At 36.6% G+C, this 23,584-nt stretch overlaps 1 pseudogene; it reads right to left on the reverse strand.

Moving 5' to 3' along the window:
• The window catches only part of LOC106000463, a 143,473-nt pseudogene that overhangs the window by 1,587 nt on the left and 118,302 nt on the right, over positions 1-23,584 (reverse strand).

A 23,584-nucleotide genomic window follows, 5' to 3' on the forward strand; every position in this document is an offset into this window, starting at 1 on the left:
TTGGAACCACTCAAAAGTCATGTACAGTTGATGATGTAGTAAGAAAAGTGATTATTGACATATAATATTAGATTTTTTTATCTCATTTTAACTCACAATGTTTTTCCATACCATCAACTATCCTTAAGTTTAAAGATTTCTTGTACTTTTCAAGATGACATGTAGGTTTTTACTGTTGTGACTTTTATTTTAATATGGGCTTTTACCTGACTTTTGGTGTACAAGTTCCAACTATATACTAATTTCTAAAACTCTAGCAAATATCTAGGGCCAGTCTATTCATTGGAAATCTCTATGGAATTATAATACTGATTGGTAACTGTGGATTACTATCACACATAGACTTAAGCTTATAATTCTGTAGTTAATACAGTATTTCACAGTAGAGCCAGGGGTTGACCCATTTCTCTACAGTTTGGATCCTGATTCCTTTCCCAGAGTTTAGAACTGACTTGTGCCCCTCAGACCTCAGGAACATTTGCATTGGATCATATGATCCATTTTTATAAATACAGACTATCAACTATTGTACTAATTAGAATGATCAAATCAGGATCCCAAAATTGGTTTTCCTGATGCACCTGAGCCTTTATTAAAAAAGAAAAACTTTCTGCAAATTAATGCTTTTGCAAGTGCTTACTGTCTTAAGAAGCAATCAATTCTAATCTTATTCTCATTGCCCTTTTTCTTGCAAAAATGATTTTGAAACATTTATAATTAATTACATATACCTTCAGAAATGTGACAAGAGCCACTAAGGGACTTTCATAGAGTACATGGATTCAGATGCAGTACAGTGAAGAATTGCTGCAATAAAAGCACATAAATAAATGTTTGCTAGATAGTAAGGTAGAAAGGAGCTATAGTTTTTCTCCTTCTTGGTTAGCATTTGGAGTTTATTTGAATTTGATGTGCATATACCAGCAAAGCACTGCTAGTCCAAGAGTTGCCTAGGATATGGAAATGACCTTATTTTCTAAGTATGGTTAATAATTTAGGAATTGGTTGCAATAGAATTTCTCTATCTGGAAATGATTGGCATTTGAGCATAACTATTGATGCCTATGATTATTAAATTTAAGGAAAACTATGAGGACTATGAAATGGTTGGATAGATTAGATGGAGTGTGCTGTGGAGAAGATTTCTGATAGGAACTTCTTTATATTACTTTTGTTTAAAAAAAGTATTAAAACAGGGTCTCACTACATAGACCAGCCTGGCCTCAAACTCCAAATCCTCCAACCCTCATCCTCCCAAGTACTGTGATGACAGATGTGTGTTACCACAGCTGGCTCGGAACTTATTTTTGAATATATTTTTTATTTTGTAACATTATCAGATTTACAGAAAAAAATTGTGAAGATAGTACACATCTAAGTTTTTCTGTTATTAACTCTACATCTAGTTTCCTGTTTTTAACATTTTACATGAGTGAGGTAATTTGTTACAATTACGGAAATGTTAACTATGGTCAGTACTTTATTCATATTTCCTAAATTTTTACCCACTATCCTTTTTTTGTTTCACTATTTCATTCGGTATAACATATTACATTAAGGAACATATTTCCTTAGGCTCCTCTTGGTTGTGACAGTTTCTTAGATTTGTTTTTAATGACCTTGGGAGTTTAGACAAGTATATTCTTGGGATTTATTCTATTTTTTCAAAAAGAGAATGGAATAATGTTTTTTTGTGTGTGGAGGAAAAATACATCGGTGAATTACTATTTTCATCACATACTATTTACATGACTTATTCTTCTTCTTGATGTTAACTTTGGTCAACTGGCTATGAGACTGTTTATCCTATTTCTCCCATGCACTCTTTTACCTCCCATCCGTCTCTGTACTGTTTGGAAGGAAATTACTATAGTCTTCACTTATGGAGTAGTGAGTTATTTACCACGTCCTTGAAAACAAATATCTGTAGGAATTATTTGGAATTCTTCTGCATGGGAGATTTGTCTCTTTTCCACATATTTATTTATGCATCCTTTTATTTATATCAGCATGGACTCGTGGCTATTTATTTTATACTTTAGGTTATACTCCATTGCTATTTTATTGTGTTGCTCAAATTGTTCTGACTTTGGTCACTGGGAACTCTATTGAGTTGACTCTCAAAGTCTTTTTGACATGCCCCAATATGATTTTTTAAAGCCTGTCTTTAATTTCTGGCACTGCAAGATTTTCTAGGCTCCTCTTGCTTTTCTTTTAATTTGAAATCTTCGGTGCATTTCTATAATCAGCCAGTTCTTCATTGGGTCTTGGTTCCTTTCTCTGGAGAGATGTATTAGAAATCAAGATGTGGGCACTAGGTATGCTTGTTGCTGCTGAGGTATTGTTGTGTCAAGGCCTCCTTATCTGACAAGGAAATATATGTGTATACTAACTTATGTATATACACATAGCTATAAATATGTCTCTGTGTTGATCATCCATATCTTTATTTAGTTATACATGAGTTTATATTGATGTCTTTATTCTTGATCCATTAATGCACAAATCAGTCTAGTGGCTTCCCCTTACCTATCTGTGTTACCTTCCATTTCAACAGTGAGAAACATGGCTCCCACCTTTCTGCCATCTATTTACTTAATTGTTCAATTTCAGTATATATAAATATGTAACAGTATCTTAATTGTTAACCTGTAAACACATGGGAAATAACTATCAACTAGAACCCGGTGCTTATGAATATGATAGTAATGTTTCTTTTCTTTTTTCTTTTTTTTTAAAGAATTCTAACAACTCTTTGAAGCAAAGTGCTCTACTGAATTATGGATTTAGAGATTTCTGTGATTTCAATACTAAGGGTCTGGGTCTATCTATCCAGTATCTAAAACATTTTCTCATACCTGAACCAAATCATTATGAATTTACCTAACCTTAAAAAAGCCAAGGGAACTAGTGGTGTTTCATAGTGTGCTAATTCCTATATGAGGTACTATTTGAAGAGATGGACACAAAAGAAATTGGGTGCACCCAATTTAAAGAAACACTTAGCACTATCTTTTTTCCCCATTGCTAAATATGGATGTCTGGCAACAAGAGTGGTGCCCTTAGTTACCTCTCTTCCATATTTTCCCCATTCTCTTACATGGTTGACCTTAGGCAAATCAGATCACCTCTCTGTGCCTCTGTTAACCCATCTGTGAAATGGGGAATCCAAATATCTACCTCACAGGAGTGTTGTGAGGCTTCTTATTAATGGATGTTCTCAAAAATGATGAGCTATCTCTAAATGAACAAGAAAGTATTATAATCATTACTATGATGATAATTATAATGATCATTATAGTACCTATATGTACCCTGTATTTACTCTATGAAAAGAATTAAGAAAGATAATTGAAGAGTGGCAATCTTATTTCTTCACTTGTTCTCATGTTCCCTACATTCTCTTTGTGACTAACTAGAATTATATATTTCCAGACTTGAAATATATTAAGATCTAAAAGAATAGGTAGGCAAACTCCACAGATTTTTTTTAATTAAACAAGGAAAAGTTTATTTGAAGGTGAAAGAAATTCCATGAAAGTAGCAGAAACTATCTGGAGAAGGAATTGAAGAGGAGTTCCCCAAATCCATAGTTTTAAAGTTATATTTCCCCTTCTCATTCTACTTGGACTGCATTACATATCACTTTTTCAGAAGCACAAAGACAATTTCTCAAAGCCCATTAGTCTTTGGCCAGTTCAGTTTCCCAAATTCAGTTTTCTCCTTCTCTTACTGTACTTTGGACAGTAAAGGTAGGAGGAAAAGGGGGTGGGGTCATTGAGTTGGGAGTGGACTGGAAGAGGAGGGAACATATACCAGTGTCTGGATATTTCTTTGTTTTTTCAAACACTGGTATCACTTTCCATCTATCTCCCTTTCTAGTGGGTTAGAGGGCAAGGGAAGAAATATTATTTTTGTTAACAGTTGAGCTCTCCTTCCCTTCCAGTAGATGTCCTCCTAGAGTCAGTTCAAGTAGCTGTGTTGAACATTATTACTATGTTGTATGCAGTGATGTTTTCATTGTATTCTTGAATAAAAAAAGGGTGAAGAGAGTTCCTAGTGGTGTTCATCTCTATTTTTTGACAGGATGGCACAGCAGGAGAGCAGTACTAGAACCTGACTCTCTTTTATTTTGTGTTGGGGAAAGGAGCCTGCAGTGAAGGGATGTATTGGATTTTTGTCATTGTTTGTTTAAAGAAATTATTAAACACTACATTAAGCTTCAGTCTCTAACTTTCATGGCTGTGCCTCGTTATTTTAGTGCATTAGAGTAACCACCATTTTGACTTTGTTTTATACTATTTTTGCTTCAGAAGTGTGGCTTTGAACAATCACTTACATATGAGACTATCATGCACCTGAAGATACTCAACTGTGTCAGTTAGTATGGCCACTTCAACTTTCCTCTGTTCTAGCTCAGTGGGACTCTCCCATTGTGCTATCCAGGCAAAGTGTGTCCTTGGGTACTAAGCAATCTTGTACTTTTTTTATTAATAAAAATACTTTAAACTTCAGAAACTATGGATACTATGTTCAGTTTATCTGCCAATTGTGCTTCTTCAACATGGCACAAAGTTGCTGATTTTCTTTCAATGGATGACATTGTCATGGAATTAGTATATAGTCTTACAGGACAGCAAAGGAAACCATGCTATCTCCAATACAATGATTTCTCTGCCTAAAATAAAAAGCCCTCCCCATTCTTGGTAATATATTCAATCATGTCTGTGATTGGAGACTGTATGTTCCTTTTGTGTAGTTCTCAGGTGGCTAGATTTCCCTGCCCAGTTGCATCCTCCCCATTTTATTTTTTCCTTAGGAAAGAAGGAGAGGCGGGTATGAGGACAGCTTTAAACTTCAAAGGCATCTCAATAAAATACCAGTATTGTGTGGAGGTGTGGGAATATGTCTCAACTGAAACTTTGTCTTTCAGAAAAAAACATGGAGAAAAGTAAAAAGTGGGATATTTTCTTTTTTTCTTTTTGTTGATCATGGGGCCTGAACTCTGGGCCTGGGCGCTGTCCCTCATCTCCTCAGCTCAAGGCTAGCTCTCTACCACTTGTGCCACAGCACCACTTCAGGTTTTTCTGCTTTTGTGGTGCTGAGGAATCAAACCCAGGGCCTCACGCATGCCAGGCAAGCACTCTATCAGTAAGCCACTTTCCTAGCCCCAAGAAGGAGATTTTCTGAAGGAAATTTGAGGCCAAAGGCTGGAAGGACAAATGGAAAAGTGGCTGTTTCTGGGACTGCCTAAATGAAATTCTTCCCTATAAATAATAAAAAAAAAAGACACTCAGAGTTTATGGACTTTTCCCGTAATATTTATTTACTCACTTCTTTTTTTTCTTTGCTGGGGGGCTTGAATTCAGGAACTGGGCACTGTCACTGAGCTATTTTGCTCAAGGCTAGCATTCTGTCATTTGAGCCACAATTCTACTTCTGGTGTATTTGGTGACTAATTGGAGGTAAGAGTCTCACAGACTTTCTTGCCTAGGCTGGCTTTGAACTGCAACCCTCATATCTCAACCTCCTGAGTAGCTAGGATTACAGGTGTGAGCCACCAGCTCCCTGCTCTCATTTCTTTTGTGACAATAAAAGGAAAACTATGGTGAAAGTACCACTTGAAAAAAGTTATGTTTATGTGTGCATTTTAATGCTGGTGCCTGGGGCTTGAACTCAGAGCCTTGCACTCTCACTTAGCTTTTTCACTCAGGGCTGATGCTCTAACACTTGAGCCACAGCTCCACTTCTAGCTTTTTGTGGGTTAATTAGAGATAAGGGTCTCATGTACTTTCTTTCCCAGGGTGACTTCCAACTGTAATCCTCAGATGTCAGCCTCTTGAGAAGCTAGGATTACAGGCATGAGCCACTGGCATCCCATCTTGAAAAAAGTGTTTCATAATGGAATTGGAGGCCAGTAAGGAAGAAAGATTCCTGCCCAATTCAAACTGCTGCGTAGGAATGTGAACTTTGGTCTCCTCCAACCTATGACCTTAGATATCTGGAATTCCTGAACAATTATGTAGTGCCAATGGCTCCAACTGCATAATGAAAGGTTATCCACCTCTTGTTGTATGGACATTTCCATTCTGTATGCACAGTATATTCTTTTCCTTGTTATTGTTAGTCATGTAGCCCATTCCTTGACTACCTCCAGTCTCCCATATGTTGGAATTCATATTCCTACCTTCTTCAAAACAATGAATCAGAGTTCTCTGAACTTCTGTTTCTTAAGTTGAAATTTCTAGGACCTCAAATAAGTAGTGTGTGTGTGTGTGTGTGTGTGTGTGTGTGTGTGTGTGTGTGTTGGTCTTGGAGTTTGAACTCCTGGCCTGGATACTGTTCCTGAGCTTTTTTTGCTCAAGATTAGCATTCTACCACTTGAGCCACAGCTCTACTTCCTCCCTTTTGGTGGTTAATAGAAGATAAGAATTTCATGACTTTTCTACCTGGGCTGGTTTCCAACTGTGAGCCTCAGATCTCAGCCTCCTGAGTAGCTAGGATTACAGGCATGAGCCACTGGCACCTGACTTAAATAAATATTTTTATTTTTTTCAATTTCTGAATTTGGATTGATTGATTAATGTGTTTGTCATCACTTTATATTAGGAGAGTGATCCAAAGCAACCCCTCTTTACCTCCAGTTCTGGCACAGACAAGGGTAAAGATACTACAGGAGCCCTACTGTGCTCCTTCTTCCTGTCAGTTATTTTAGTCTGGTAATGCAAAAGGCTGTAGGTGAACGTCCTTTCAGTTTCTGAGCCTCCAGTTCTTCCGTTGAAGCTCCAACATTTTATTGGATGCCCTTTATTGCTGGTTGCCTAGTAAGGAAATCCATCATTTAGGTGTTACGGAGCATAAGGAGATATTAGGAGCATTCTCCATGTAGATCAATCCTGAAATTCTGAGGAAGAGTGACTAAAACATATATCTACAGTTGAAAGAAGAAAGATAGTATAAACTTAACCTGTATTCCCAATTCCAAGAATAGGACATTCATTGCTCAGATCTTCTGAAGTGTCCACACATCATTCTTTACCATATTCTCCTTCCTCTCCCCAGAGATAGCCCCTGAGTCTATATTCTGTGATTGTTATATCATTTCTTTCTTTTAAAAAATAAATCTTTATGGTTGATGAATGCAAGCGTAAATAAATATCTTACTTTTGCCTGGTTTTGAAATTTAAATAAATGGATTCCCATTGTATGTGCTCTTTTGTACCTTGATCCCCTTACCCAGAATTATGTTTGTGACATTCATCCATGAAGGTATGTGTAACTGTACTACTTTTTTTCCATTGCTGAGATATCCCATTCTATAAATAAATATATTTATCTCTTTGAATGTTGAATTGTTCTTATATTGTTTCATACTGAGAGGTAACAAAGGCTTAGAAAAGCAAACTTTGGGCTGGGAAGGTGGCTCAGTGGTAGAGTGCTTGCTTTGCATGCATGAGGCCCTGGGTTCGATTCCTCATACCACATAAGCAAAAAGAAAAAAGCCAGAAGTGGCACTGTGGCTCAAGTGGTAGAGCGCTAGCCTTGAGCTGAAGAGCTGAGGGACAGCGCCCAGGCCCAGAGTTCAAGCCCCACAACTGGACCCCCCCCCAAAAAAGAAAGAAAAGCAAAACTTTGCATGCATGTGCAAGAATTTAAGGTAAATATCTATCTTGTGGTAGAATTGCTGATAAATAAGACATTTGCTTTTTTGTTTGTTTGTTTATTTTCCTTTGGACAGTGCTGAGGTTAAGCTCAGAGTCATGTGCTTTCTAAGCAACTGCTCCATTACTTGAGCCACACTCAGCCCTTTTTTTGCTGTAGTTTTTTTTTTCAGATAGGTCTTGAATTTTTTTCTGGAGCCAGTTGTGGACCACAGAAAGGTTCTCCTCCTGTGATTTTCTGCATAGCTGAGATTACATGTGTGTACCCATATCCAGCTTGTTGATTTCGATATAGCCTCACTAATTTTTACCCACACTGGCTTCTGAACAGCATAGTCCTTCTGGTTTCCTATTTTCAAGTACCTGGGGTTACAGGCTTGTCCACCACACTTAAGTGGATATTTGAATTTTTAAAATTAGCTTGGTAATGTAAAAAGTTTTTCAAAGTAGTTGTAAATGTAGTTTTCAATGTTGTTTTTTCATTTTATATTCCCGCCAGCAATGTATGAGCATTGTGGTGACATGATTTAGATTTTTTTTGTGGTCTGGGTGAGTCTAATCCAGGGCCTTACCCATACTAGGCAAGATCTACTTCCAAAGTATTCTCCTTTTTAAAAAAAAATACTTATTTTTTTTGTTTATATGGTACCAAAGAATAAAACCTGGGGCCTCATGCATACTAGGCAAGTATTCTACCACCAAGCTACATTCCCAGCCCCTACCTTTAAAAAAAAACAATTGAAATTCAAACTACTTCTTTAATTTTTGTTTTACACATTTGGTGGTATTGAGACTATTTTTATGGCCTTCATTAGCACATCACTGAATATCACTAGGAGATTTTTTTCATGTATTTACTTTCAATATCTTTTTATGATGATACTTAAATGTGAACTAGGCAGGTCCTCTACCACTTGAGCCAACTCCCAGTCCAACTTTTCAATGTATTCAGTGTAAGTGTCTATTGAAGCAGAACTTATTATGTGCCTTCCAAATATTCCCCTTCCAAGACAAAAGTATTCATTTTCAAGTTATTGGAAGTGTTGGAAGAAACAGATCTCAACAAATTCCTCTCCAGGATAGGCTTATATAAAAAAGTTACTTGCCTTTCCTAGCATTGGTCTGTATCCAAAGGCTGTTTGATGTGGGTCTATAAAACCTGGACCCTTGCTCTATTTGGGGACCCTTGCTCTATTTAAAAAAACCAACGGAGCTCCAAAATTTGCAGACTTGTCTGAATAAGCCTTGTTGTGAATGTATTGTAATTCTTTCCTTTTGTCTTATACTAAACCCCCAACTTCTTGTAAGTTTTGATCTTGATAGCATGTCCAAAATACTTCCTATATTCCTCTCTAAAATAGCTACAATTGTATTGAACAAACTGAGCTATTATTTCTATCTAGAACTATATTATGTATAGATGTGAAGCAGGGATCTTATACCATATTTCTCAACTGATAAATCTATTGTGTTAGCACAATATTGAAATGCACAACATTTCCCAAGAAACAGTACCATTTATGTGATGTTAAGCATCACAAGTTTTTATTTTGGGATCTTTGTTTCTGTTCCAATACTAGATATATATTACTTATAAATGTTTTGATACCTAATAGGAAAAATATCATGATCATATATTTTCTTCTTTAAATCATTGAGTTATAGGTTTGATTTTGTAATATTGAACTAAATTTTCATTTAGGATGAACTCACATACATTGTGATATTTTAACTTTTTGTAGACATTGCTACATGTTTGTATATTGCTAAATTTATTTCCAATTTCCCATTTCATTGGTTTTCTTTTTGAAACTTTTTTGCAGCATTTACTCATTAAATAAGTATTTTTTATTGCTACTACTACTGCAGATTATCACAAAGAAGTTTAACTAAAGGACATTTACTGGCCTTTATAGGATACAATTGGATACAGGTCTCAATAAACTAAAACCAAAGTGTCATCAAGGTTTTATTCTTTTCTTGAATTCTCCAAGGAGAATCCATTTCCATGCTTTTTCTAGATTCTACAGACTGCCCACATTCCTTTTTAAAATAAATTATTTATTGTTATTGTAAAGGTGATGCACAGAGGGGTTACAGTTACATTAGTCTGATAAAGATTACATTTCTTTTGGAACAATGTCTCCCCTTCCCTTACTCTGTCCCATTTTTTTCTTCCATCTCCACCCACACAAGTTGCATAGTTCATTTTCAACATAATTTCTAGTGAGTATCACTGAGGCATTTGTTCACCCTTGGCCCCACCATTTCTGTGCCCTCCATTATCTTCCCAAAGACAGATAAACAAGAAAGACAAACGGAAATTAAACAAACATAGCAACAAAGAAAAATAAGAACCTCTTGTTCCCACTTCCTGGAGTTTGTTTCAATAAATATTATTTTAAATGGTCAGATTCACATAACTATTGTATCTATGTGGTCCTCTAGTAAGAATATCCTTCTTTGGTCTCACTGTGTGAATACCTAGAGACCTATATATCATGTCCCAGTGTATTTTTCTCTTTTACCACCCTGTATGTTTACTTATAGATTTATAGGCACATTCTAGTTACCACCAATGAAGGAAATCATGCAACCTATGCTTCTTTGGGTCTGGCTTACTTCACTTAATATAATTTTTTGAAATCTTTCCATTTCCTTATGAATGTAAAATATTCTTTCTGATGGATGCATAGAATTTCATTGTGCATATATACCACATTTTCTTGATACATTTGTCCACTGAGGGGCATTTAGATTGATTCCATACCTTGGCTATGATAAACAATGCTGTAATTAACATGGTTGTGCTGGTAGCTTTAGTGTGTCCTTATTTGTATTCTATTGGATAAATGCCCAGGAGTGGAACTGTACATTGCTAAATTTATTTCCATTTCGCATGTCTTCCCTCATTGATTCTTTTTTCTTTCTTTCTTTTTTTTTTTTACTTTTTTTTTAAAGAATGTTTTTGAGACAAAGTATCATCCCAGGCTGGTCAAGTACTCATATTAGAGGTATGTATGTGCCATCTTACCTGGTTATTTTTATTTTCTTCCTTCCTTTTATTTTTTTTTTTTTACCAGTCCTGGGGCTTGAACTCAGGGTCTGAAAACTGTCACTGCATTTCTTCTGCTCAAGGCTAGGCTCTACTACTTTGAACCACAGCACCATTTCTGGCTTTTTCTGTTTATGTGGTACTGAGGAATCAAACCCAGGGCGTCATGTGTGCTAGGCAAGCACTCTACCACTAAGCCACATTCCCAGCCCCCTTCCTTCCTTTCTTCTTTTTGTTTTTGGAGCTTTTGTTAGTTGGCTGGTTTTGGAACATGGTCTCATAATGTAGCCCAGACTGGCCTCAAACTTCCTATTGTCATGCTTCCTGCTCCCAAATATTGTTATCACAGGCATGTACTATCATACCTGGCACTTACTCTTGTACACACTCTCTCTCCTTCCTTCCATTCTTTTTTCCCTTTTGTCTTTCTCATTCCTTCTTTCCTATTCTCCCTGTTCTCTTCCTCTTTTCCCCTACCTTACCTTCCCCTCCTCTCCTTCCTTCCTTCTTCTTTCTCTTAACTCATTTCTTGTGTCCTTTCTTCCTTCTCTGTTTTTCTTGAGATAGGGTCTTACTATGTAGATTAGGCTGGCCTCAAACTCTCCATCCCCCAGCATCAGCCTCCTGAGTGTTGGACTTATAAATATAAGCTCCACACCTGACTCTTTTCTTTTTACTTGTACACCTTGATGGGGTATAGTATGGCAATCCAATACACATATATAATGTATAATAATCAGATCAGAGCAATAAGTATTTTTGTCTCCTTAAACATTACTCACTTTGATGTGTTGTGAATTCTGTATTCTTTTTTAGTCATTTTGAAATATATCACATATTTAACCCATAGTTACCCTATTGTGATTGTTTTTTGTTGGTTGTGGGGCTTAAACTCAGGGCCTGGGTGCTGTCACTGAGCCTCTTTATCCTCAAGGCTAATGTTTTACCACTTGAGCCACAGCACCACTTCCAGTTTTTGAGTTATTAATTGGAGAAAAGAGTCTCACAGGGACTTTTCTGCCCAGGCTGGCTTTGAATTGTGATCCTCGGAGCGCAGCCTCCTGAGTAAATAGGATTACAGCCGTGAGCCACCGGCATCGGCTCCTATTGTGATTTTTTTAAGTACCAGAAGTAATTCTTTCATTCAAACTTATCTAACTTATTTCCAGCTCACTCAAAGCTTCACAATCTCCAGTCACTACTATTCTAGTGCAGTGCCTTCTTCTACAAGAGTAACTCATTAACTTTCACAAATGAGTGAAACATGTGGCACTTGTCTTTCTTTGTCTGGCTTATTTCACTTAATGACCTTCAGTTTTGTCCATGCTTCTATAAATGATAGGGTTTCATTCTTTTTATTCACTGATCTCCTAAAGAACATCTGGATTGTTTTCATATTTTAGATATTGTGAATAGTATCACAATAAAAATGAAAGTGCAGGGATAATTTATCACCCTTGTACATATATACACAGAAATGGAATTACTGTATCATATGGCAGTCCTACTTTTAAATTTTTAAGGAGTCTTTATATTATTTTTCATAATCCATTGCCACCATCAGTATATAAGAGTTGCCTTTTTCTGCATTATCACCAGCATTTCCAATCTTATATGGGACCCTTTGGACTTTTGATCACATGAAAATCACTAATCAATGAGTAAAAGTGGCTTTAGTGTTCTATTATCTCTATCAATTCCCATATTCCTTAGATATTGGCCCTGTAAATCTAAACCAACTTACCACTTTTTCATGAGTTAAGAAATTTTTTTTTAGCTGGGTACTAGTGGCTCATGCAGCTACTCAAGAGGTTGAGATCTAAGGATTGTGGTTCAAAGCCAGCCTGGGCATAAGTCTGTGAGTTTGAAGTAGAAGTGTGGCAAGTGGTAGAGCATCAGTCTTTAGTGAGAGAAAAGGCCAACTGAATGCTTAAGATCCTGAGTTCAAACCTTGGTACTGGCACAATAAAAGAAATACCTTTTATACATTATTAGCATTTAAATTATTTTAATATAAAGCTTCATCTGGATCATGACTCAAGTATTTTATTGAAAATGGAAGACATATCTAAGTACTTATCATTTTCCCTATGTGTGCGTATTTGGTCTTCAGTGTGGTGACATTGGGAATTGATGGAATTTTTGGAGTTGAAGGCCCACTAGGAAGCCCTTAGATCATTAAAGATGGTATGTCCTCAGGAGGGAGTGTGGGATATCTGAACTTCTGACTTTCTACTTTGCAATGTAAACTCTTACACACACATACTTCCAGCATAACATGCCCCTCTAAACACCCTCATGAGAGGTTAAACCTATGGGGCTACTTAACTTGGACTTTGAACTTCCAATAATATGAGCTAAGTAAACATTTTCTGTTTATTAGTTAGCTGCCTCAGGTATTTTATTATAGTAATGAAAGAATTACTAATACAGAAAATTGGCACTGAGGAATTAGCAAATCTGTACCTGAAAATGTTTAAATGTCTTTGGAATTGATTTACAGATAAAGCATGAGAGACTCTACAGGAAGCTTTGATAGATGTAAGTGGAGCAACATGGGTAATTCTAATGCAAGTTAAAAATATAGAATGCTTATAAGAATGTGGAGAGTTGAGGTAATGTTCATAAGATTTTAAAGAGAAAGGGAAATCTTCTGGGTATTGGAGTAAATAGCAAAGAACCTGAGGACATGGTATTTGTGTTCTAGGACTTTGTGGGGGACAGAAATTAAATAATGGTGGGTTAGTTTATTTGGCAAAGGACATATCAAAATGACCAAGCATTCAAGTTGTAGCATGGATATTACTGGTACTTTTAGACAAAATTATAGTGACCAGAAAGAAGTGGAGTAGAAATTTGGTCTGAATTTTGGGTAATTTGTGGCCTAGCCAGGAAGATATTAGAAAAAAGATTTGGTAAAGCTGCTCCTTGCTAAAGAGACTATCCGATGGGGCTGGGAATGTGGCCTAGTGGTAGAGTGCTTGCTTAGCATGCATGAAGCCCTGGGTTCAATTCCTCAGTACCACATAAACAGAAAAAGCCAAAAGTGACGCTGTGGTTCAAGTGGTAGAGTGCTAGCCTTGAGCAAATGAAGCTCAAGGACAGTTCCTAGACCCTGAGTTCAAGCCCTAAGACCGACAAAAAGAAAAATAAGGAGACTATCTGATATATTTATCACCAGGACTATAGAGTCTAAGACAGCTACATAATACTTCACCCAACAATTGCTTAATCCATGTTCTTCTCATTACCACACGGGATATTCTCTAAGACAAATTGTATGACAAGCCATGAAACAAATCTGAGAAAAAAATTTAAAAGCTGAAATTATATTGGATATCCTTTTCTACCAGAGTATAAATAAACTAAAAATCAATAAAAATTTGGAAATTATACAAATAGGTGGGATTTAAGTTGTTCATTCTTGAATATTTATTGGATTGAAGAAATCATGATGTAAATTAACAAATTTCTTCAGACAAATGGAAATAGAGCTATAGCATAATATTTGAGATATGACAAAAACAGAAAAAAGGAAACTTATTGTTTGCTTTAAAAAGATGATAATTACACCTATATTAGAATATCATGATGAATGTTAAAGGACTAATGTAAGTAAAGAGCTTGACATGAAGCTTAGCAAATAGTAACTCTTTAAAATAAATGGAAGGTTGGGTCAACAGAATTTATATACCAGCATGGAAAAATGATAGATTCAAGGATAAAGGCAGGATGGATGAATTTTGGTAAAGATAAAATTGAGAGAAACAAAAGTGGTGAGAATTTGATTTTAGATCCTAAATTGATAGACCAAATGAACAATATCAAAATGATAGTAGCGGGCTGGGATTTAGCTCAGTGGCAAAGAGGTTGACTAGCAAGTACAAAGCCCTGGCCTTAGTCCCTAGAACCAAAAGAGAAAAGATAAAAATAATAATAGCAGAAGACTTGGGGAGGTGATTCAAATGGTAGTATGCTTGCATAGCAAGCACAAGGTCCTAGATTCAAACTCTCCAGTACTATCATAAAATGTGATAATAGATTTTTAAGAATCATTTTTATCTAAAATACTGTAGAAGAAAATATAGCATAAATATTGTTGTTTTTGACACTCAAACATCCTCTTAGTTTTTTCCCCTGTGGAGTTTGAACCTCTGCTTGAATATAGAATGAGGTTCTAGGTTTGAGTTCTGTTTATTTATTTTTATTTCTGGGTGAGTTAGGAAATCACTTAGGAAATAAGTCAAAAATATCCATGTTTGTTTTAGATATGTCTAAGGATGACTAGCAAATTGGTTATATATAATCAAGCAAATACATTTTATGGAGTAAATGGGTCAGGATATCAAGGGTAAGAGGCTCTGAAGGAAGAATTTCTGGAAAAAAATAATTCCAAAAGAAGAAAGGCATAACAGAATTGCCTTTGTCCTTACTGACATTACTGACTGAAATCCTCTGAAGAATCTACATCAGGGTTGAAGGTCCTGCAGATTGTTTGACTGAGCAGAATTTCTTAAGTGTGGACAGATGGAACGTAGAAGAACCAGAAACAAAACCATCTATGGCTATCTTTAGTCTAATCAACAGGCAACCTCTTTATCTGACCTAAATTCTTATGGCTATCAGATAAAATGTTGGGAATGTACTGTTAAAATGAGCTCATCATTAGCTTCCATAATCCCTAAAGCTAAGAATATTCTAAGATGATATCTGAGCCCCCACTCTGTTGTTGCCCATCTACCTGATGTATTTGATGACTGCTCTGATTTATGACTTTGATTTGTGGCTTTAAAGATTCATGTAACCACTTCCACAGTGGAACATGGAATATATCGGAACCTGTGATTCTGGGCCATTGTCACTCATATTTGCCTGAAAATAAATGATCTCTGATTCATCTTGAACAAGAGCTGTATTGTGTTGTCAATAGTATCTTCAGGGTAGATATTTTCTTTTGAGTTTTTTTTTTATTTCTGTGTGTGTGTGTGTATGGTGTGGGTGTGTGTGGGTGTGTGTTGGTCATGGAGCTTGAACTCTGGGCCTGGGTGCTGTCCCTGATATTTTCTTTTGAATGTGGTAATTATCACTTGAATTTGGCTCCAATTTCATCTGGGAAAACAAAAATTGTGCACAAGATCTAGAAAAGTTGTTTAATAAGTCACTATCACTTTTGTCAGCTGCAATGTGGTGTGTGTGTGTGTGTGTGCGTGCGTGCGTGCTGGGGAGGTCAAAAGGGGGAAGATGAATGGAGAGAGAAAGGATGGACAAAACAGTGAACATGGAACCAGGTAACTTGATGGGATAGGTGGGGTTGGGAGAGATGGGAGAGAATGATGGAAAGAGTTACATTGATTAAGATGGATTGCATCTATAAACTGTCATGTTGAATTGAAACTGCTTCAAGATAAAAACTCAAACTTAGAAACTGAAGTTTCAGAACGTGGAGATGTCAAGAAAGGAGAGGCAATAGGAATCCTGAAAGAGTTACTTGTCCATAATTGAGTCAGAGGTGAGGATAGGCTGCATGAACCACATTTCAGTGATGGCAAAGTCAGGTAACTCCTGTGACAGTGATCAGATTTGTAGCAAGGATTTCCTGAAGAGGTAACATTCACTGAGATTGAGTAAATTAGTATCAAAAGAATTCAGTGACTATTCCATTCCAAGTGGAAAAACAACATGTCAGTTAGAAAATTCAGGTAAAAAAAAGAAACACTGATTTCTCATCATTTTGTATTGACCACATTTATAACAACCTGAGGTAAAAGGTAGTGTAAATGACTTCTGATGTCCCTTATTTCCTTTTCCAGATAATATTGCAGTTATAAATACATGCTTTGCATGTGTTTACATGTCACAAGTCTGCAATAAAAAAGAGAAATTTTATGGAAATATACCTACTACTTTATTTAAGAACTTTCAAGTTAAAATTATTTAAACAATGACAACAATAATAATAGCATCCAGAAAAAGATTCATTTAATGCTAAAGTAAGGAGATTCTGAGTTTTTTCCTAACTTATACCCTAGTTCAGTTTTTTTACTCATAGCTGATTCTCAACTACTTGAGCAGTACCTCCAACCCCAGATTTTTGATGACTAATTGGAGATAAAAGTCTAGGAGATTAGAGTCTCTTGCATTTGTCTGCCTGAAGCAAACCTCGGTCTTCTGATCTCTGCCTCCTGAGTAGCTAAGTACGTGCTTGATGTATCTGGTTTTAGTCACAAGTTTCTCAAGATTTTGGGAAGCTGTCTTGTCTCTGTTTACATAACCCTAATAAACAGAGATGTTGTAATTGTGTGGAAGGTTTAAGAGAAAATTTCGGGTTGACATTAAGAAGTAGAGTTTTGAAGATTTCATCATTTTAAATTTTTTATTGATATCATTATGTTTATATTTCTTCCTGATTTAACCTATGAATTTCATTAAAGTTTTCCAAATATATTACCATATGATTGTACAAAATAGGCTTGCTTATAACTGCTATCACTTCTATGTGTATTTCTTCATGTGTATAATTTTTTTTTTTGCCAGTCCTGGAGCTTGTACTCAGGGCCTGGGCCTGGGCACTCTCCCTGAGCTTCTTTTGCTCAAGGCTAGCACTCTACCACTTGAGTTTCTGTCTTTTTCTGTATATGTGGTACTGAGAATTGAACCCAGGGTTTCATGCATGTTATGCAAGTACTCTACCACTAAGCCACATTCTGCTACTATTTTCTGGATTAGGCTTGCTAATCATCCATGTGTTTTATTGGTTATTCTAAAAAATAAGCCTTTGGATTTATTTATCATTTCATCAGATCTTATTGAATCTAATTAGTTAATCCAAATCTTTTATCTTAAATTTATTTTTTGCTCTCTTAAAGTGTGTCCATTATGCTTTCTCTCAACCATTATGTTGTGGGCATAACATATTTTATTTATGTATTTATATATGTATATATTTATTTAGGTCCAGTACTGGGGCTTGAATTCAGGGCTTAGGTGCTGTCACTTAGTCTTTTCAGTCAAGGCTGTTACTGTACCACATGAACCACAACGATGCTTCTGGCTTTTTGGTGCTTAATTAGAGGTAATAACCTCATGAACTTTCCTGCTTGTTCTGGCTTTGACATATATTCCTCAGTTCTCACCCTCCTGAGTAACTAGGAATAAAGGTAACAGCCACTGATAATGGCCCTCAATAGCTTATTTAATATGATAATTTAATATATAATAAATAATAAAAATACTCAAGGATACGTATTTCCTGTAAACATGACTAATTAAACTTTACAGGTTTTGTATGCTATTTTTTTCGGCTTTTCTTACTACCTTTTTGTGGTGCCATACAGGGGCTTGACTCATGGCCAGAGTGCTGTCACTTAGCCTTTTAGTTAAAGGCTGTAGTTCTACAACTTGAGCCATTCCTTCATTTGTGGCTTTTGGTAGTTAATTGGAGATAAGAGTCTCCTAGACTCTCCTGCCCTGGCTGGCTTCAAACCAAGATTTTAGCCTCTTGAGTAGCTGGGATTACAGGTATGAGACACCTGCAACTGGCTCCTTACCTCTTTTGTAATGAGTATTTTTATGTACATTTAACAGTGACACACTACTAAATTATACACACTTGTGAAATTAGGAAGTACTCAAAATAGCCTGGATATTCACATTCATACGGTAAAACTAATGAATTGTAGGGAAGTAATGGGGGATAATTTCAACCTAAGGTCATCAAGGTGATAGAGATAAATTATCTCAGGGAAAGATTCCAGTTATAATCTAACTGTGGTAAGTAGATAAAGTAGTAAAGACAATCATGCTGTAATGCAATCAATTATAAGGAATGAATAAATCTAACCTCACAATAAATTATTGCACTCCAGAGAAAAAGATTTTGTCTACAGAAAGGGCATAGTCCTGTGGAATCTAATCAGACAAAATTAGAATGGAAATTACCAAATCAGGATAGTGCACCTACAAGAAAACACACTAACATGATGTTTAAGAATTGGAACAGTACAGAAGTAGAAAGAATCAGAAGTATAAAAAGTGGTAGAGCTGGGCGCCAGTGGCTTGCACTTGTAATCCTAGCTACTCAGGTGGCTGATATCTGAGGATTGGGGTTCGAAGTCAGCCTTGGAAGAAAAGTCTGATCTCCAAGTAACCACCAAAAAGGTGGAATTGGAGCTGTGGCTCAATTGCTAGAGCACTAGCCATGAGCAAAAAACTCCTCTAGGAAAGTGCCCACTAAACATTCAAGTTTTAAATGGATTAATGAAGTGAAAACAGCATTATCAGGTGATGATGAGGACAGAAGGAAGTTTGTTTGTCACAGAATTGTAGTTTCAGATGCTTAGAATGAAGGGCTATATTTAGAAAAGAAGAGATCAGGTGGGAGTAGTGGCTCGCAAAGTTATTTGAACATGTGGTCAATAGGTTTACTTTTTTTTTTCTTGCCAGTTCTGGGGCTTGAACTCAGAACCTGGGCACTGTCCCTGAGCTTCTTTTGCTCACTGCTAGTGCTCTACCATGAGAGCCACAGTGCCACTTCTAGCTTTTTCTTAGTTTATTGGAGATAAGAGTCTCATGGACTTTCCTGGGCAGGCTGGCTTTGAACCGCCATCCTCAGATCTCAACCCTCCTGAGTAGCTAGGATTACAGATGTGAGCCATTGATGCCTGACCAAGCTTACTATTTTGAATGAACTCTGATATCTTGTGTTCCATTCTAATTCATAATTTTGAAGTTTATGATTAAGACTGCATTGCAAGTGGGGGTACTGGTGGATCATTCTTATAATCCTAGCTAATCAGAGGCTGAGATCTGAGGATCATGATTTGAAACTAATCCAGACAGGAAAGTCTGTGGCCTAAGTGGTAGAGCAATATCCTGGGGCACAAAAGCTCAGGGACAAAAATAATGATAGTTTAAAAATTTCTGACAAATATAATTGACAGGTGGATTAAAATATTAGTCAAGTATACTCTCCCTTTGCCTCAAGGATAAAATCCATTTTGCTACTAGGAAACTGAAAGCTCTTCATAATCTAGTTGTTGCTTACATGGTCCATTCACAGCTTATTATGATCTACTTTCAAGTGTTGTGTGTGTGTGTGTGTGTGTGCTAGTACTGAGGGCCAATACTGAGGCTTAAATTCAGGGACAGGGTGCTGTCACTTAGTTGTTTTGCTCAAGTCTGGTACTCTACCACTTGAGCCATGCCTCCACCTCTGGCCTTTTGCTGGCTAATTGGAGATATGAGTCTCTATGATTTGTGTGTCCTGGTTGGCTTTGAACCAGGATACTCAGATTTCAGCTTCCTGAGTTGCTAGAATTATAGGTGTGAGCCACTAGGGCCTGGTTACTTTGAAGTTTATTCCCAAGAAGTACTGAACTATTTGTCAGCTTCAAAACATAACGTGCTGTGTCATATTTCTATGACTTTGAAGGCGTGCTTTCTTCTGAAACTTCTTTTAGTCTTTGTCCAAACTCCTATTTATTCAAATTTTTACTTAGATGTCCTATTGTAGATGCAGTCATCATAACTGACAATGGAATAGTCTCAATACTCCTATTTATGTGTTAAATATACCTGGGAACATACTTATATTAATGATCTTACCACATCATTTTAGTAATTACCTTTTTATATTACTCTCTCTCTAGTTATACTGCAAGTTTCTTTAAGAAACATCTCAAGTTTTGTTCATACTTATCAGTACTGCCTGGATAAGAGCAGGCAGTAAACAAATATGTGTTCAAGTACTGGTGAACTTTTTTTTTCCTTTTCTTTTCTTGGTCGGGGGTGTGGAGGGAGGGCTGGTCCTGGAGCTTGAATTAAGGGCATCAACACTCTCTCTGAGCTTCTTTGCTCAGGGTTAATGATCTATCACTTGAGCAATAACTCCACTTCTGGCTTTTTGGTGGTTAATTGAAGATAAGAGACTCATAGACTTTCCTGCACATGCTGGCTTCAAACTTTGATCCTTAGATCTCAGTTTCCTGAGTAGCTAGGATGACAGGTGTAAGTCACTGATGTCCAGCTTGCAAACTAATTTTTTCTAAGCAAAATTATAAATTATATGTAGAACCTTTGGAACTAGTCATGAATATTTACAATCAAAAAAGTACCCATGACAAATGTGATTGGATAGCTGACAGGGGAGATGCTAAGTCCAGTTTTAGAAAACCGCTCTTATAAATGCCCTCTAGACAGAGATCTACTACCTATCTCATGCCTAGCCAAGAAATTGGAATTCTCCTTTCTATTCCCCATTACTACCTTCATAGTCTTTCATATGGCTAAATTTAATTATTTTCCTGAGCAAGACCTTAAACCATCAACTGACATCCCTCCCAACACACCCTGATTCTTAAGTTCTTCAAACAGATAATAAATATTCTGTCTCTTTTTGTCAATCTAATTTTACACCTAGGTATGTAATTAATAAAGTGGTATTAATTATCCAGCAAACTGTTTGAAGGTCTCTAGAGATACAGTGCAAAATGTTGAACACAATAATCTCTGAGGTTAAATTCTTCACCTGCTCATGTTCAGAAAAACTGCTTGTAAGGTTCTATGATTCCAAGCTTTCTGTTTCTTAACGAATGATCTGTATTTCACCTTCCAGCAATATATCCACATTTACATATGCTTTACAATTTTCTCCTTCAGAATCTCACTGTTACTGCTATAACACAATAGTTTCTCCATTTTAATATTGACAATTTCAGAGAGTTTCACTGCACAGGTAACAGCAACTAGATGTACAATTTCAAGACTCTTTTCTTGTGCATGTGGAGTTTGAACTCAGGGTTTGGGCACTGTCTTAGTTTTTGCCCAAGACTGCTGCTCTACCACTTGAGCCACAGTTCCGCTTCCAGTTTTTAGGTAATTAAATGGACATAATAATCTCATGAGCTGGGTGCCAGTGGCTCACACATATAACCCTAGCTACTTAGGAGGCTGAGATCTCAGGATCACGGTTCAAAGCTAGACAGGGCAGGAAGGGCCTTGAAACTCTTATCTCCAATAAACTACTCAGAAAAAGCTGGAAGTGGTACTGTGACTCAAATGAAAGAGCAATAGCATTGAGCACAAAAAGGACAGTGCTCAGGCCCTGAGTTCAAGCACCAGGACCAAAGCTCCCCCCCCCCACCAAAATAAAGGAATTTCATGAACTTTTCTGCTTAGACTGGCTTCAAACTGCAATGTTCATATCACATTCTCTTGTATAAAAAGTCATTTTTCTGATGTGTTGTATCACTTTGTGCCCTAAGGGGATGCTTGCTGATTTATCAGCAAGACCAACTCTAAATCTTCTGGCTAATATGTCTTTTACTTAAAGCCAGGTGAAACATAACAGATCAGATTTCTTAAAGTTACACATAGTATATCTGGATTCCTAAAGATTAGATAGACAATTTGAACAAGGTGGAATTTTCTCCAACTCTATTAAGACCAGATCTCTTAAGCATATTATTTTTACATTGAAATATTTTATTGGAGCACAGCAAAGTGACCAGTGCTGGTGGCTCAGACTTGTAATCCTAGCTACTCAGAAGGCTGAGATCTGTGGATCAAGGTTTGAAGCTATCCCAGGTAGAAAAGTCCGTAAGACTCTTATTTCCAATTAACTAGCAAAAAGCTGGAAATGGAACTGTGGCTCAAGTGGTAGAGCACTAGCCTTGAGTGAAAAAAATCCAAGCAAGAAATGCAAGGCCCTGAGTTCAAAGGACAGTAATGGCACACAAAAGAAGGAAAGGAATAAAAAACAGAGAAGAGAAGGAAAGAAAAGTAAGCACAAAGGCCCAGTGGTAAGGTAAGTGGTAGGGAATACAATTTAAACAATTCAAATCAAAGAATGATATAATGCTTGCCATTTTAAGACTTGTCACAATGTCTGGAATGGTTATAAACTATTTTTTCTAGCATCCTTCATTCTCTGGACACCCACATACTTACTGCAGTGAAGGAGGCTGGGCAATTCAATACTCTCTGCTACTGATTATTCAAGTATTTTTAGCTTAACTTTTCCTTCAAATAAAACATTCTCTTATTTGAAGAAAATGTCATTTCAGTTTTCTTTAAATACAATGTACTTGTTTTGTTGTTGTATTACTGGAGATAGAACTTGTTTATGCAAGACGTTTTCTAGGGCTAGGGGATGGAGAACACATACCTACTGTGTGCAACAGCTCTGGGTTCAATTCCTAGCATTGGAAAAAGAGTTGGAAGGAAAAGTAGAAGCTGATGTATGTTCATTTTTCAGGGATTTTTTTTGTGGTACAACTGGGGATAAAACCCAGGGCCTTCGTGCTGTCATTTATCACTCAAGGCTTGTACTCTACCACTTGAGTCACAGCTCTACTTCCAGATTTTTGGTGGTTAACTGGAGATAAGTGTATCATAACTTTTTTATGGCTAGGCTGGCTTCGAACTTCAATTGTCAGAACTCAACCTCTTGAGCTTCTAGGATTACAGTAGTGATCCAGAGGCTCCTGGCCATTTTACAGTTTTGAATGTACCTATTGAGGAATATTTTCAATGAATTATTTATGAGGAAAGCCTGTCTTAGAAGCCGTTGAGAAGGTGGTTTTGTTCCCAAAGATCTGCATATAAAATATAAATCCAATGCACAAAGCAAAAAGTAGATTAATATAAGAAAAAATGGAAAACAGAAAACAGCAACAAAAACAAAGACAAATTAGAGTTCTCAATTGCTCTCCAGAACAGTTTTCACTTTAGAGTTTGTATTTTTCCAGTCCAGCAGGTGGCAGAGTAGTAGGAGGCTTAATCAGTGGAATTGTAGTTATTCTATCTGCCTGGTTTCCCATCAGGAGGGATGGATATTGAGTTCTGATTATAGTCTCTAATGAAGCTTTCT

Source organism: Dipodomys ordii, unplaced genomic scaffold, assembly GCF_000151885.1.
Source record: "Dipodomys ordii isolate 6190 unplaced genomic scaffold, Dord_2.0 Scaffold219, whole genome shotgun sequence".
Lineage (NCBI taxonomy): Eukaryota > Metazoa > Chordata > Mammalia > Rodentia > Heteromyidae > Dipodomys > Dipodomys ordii.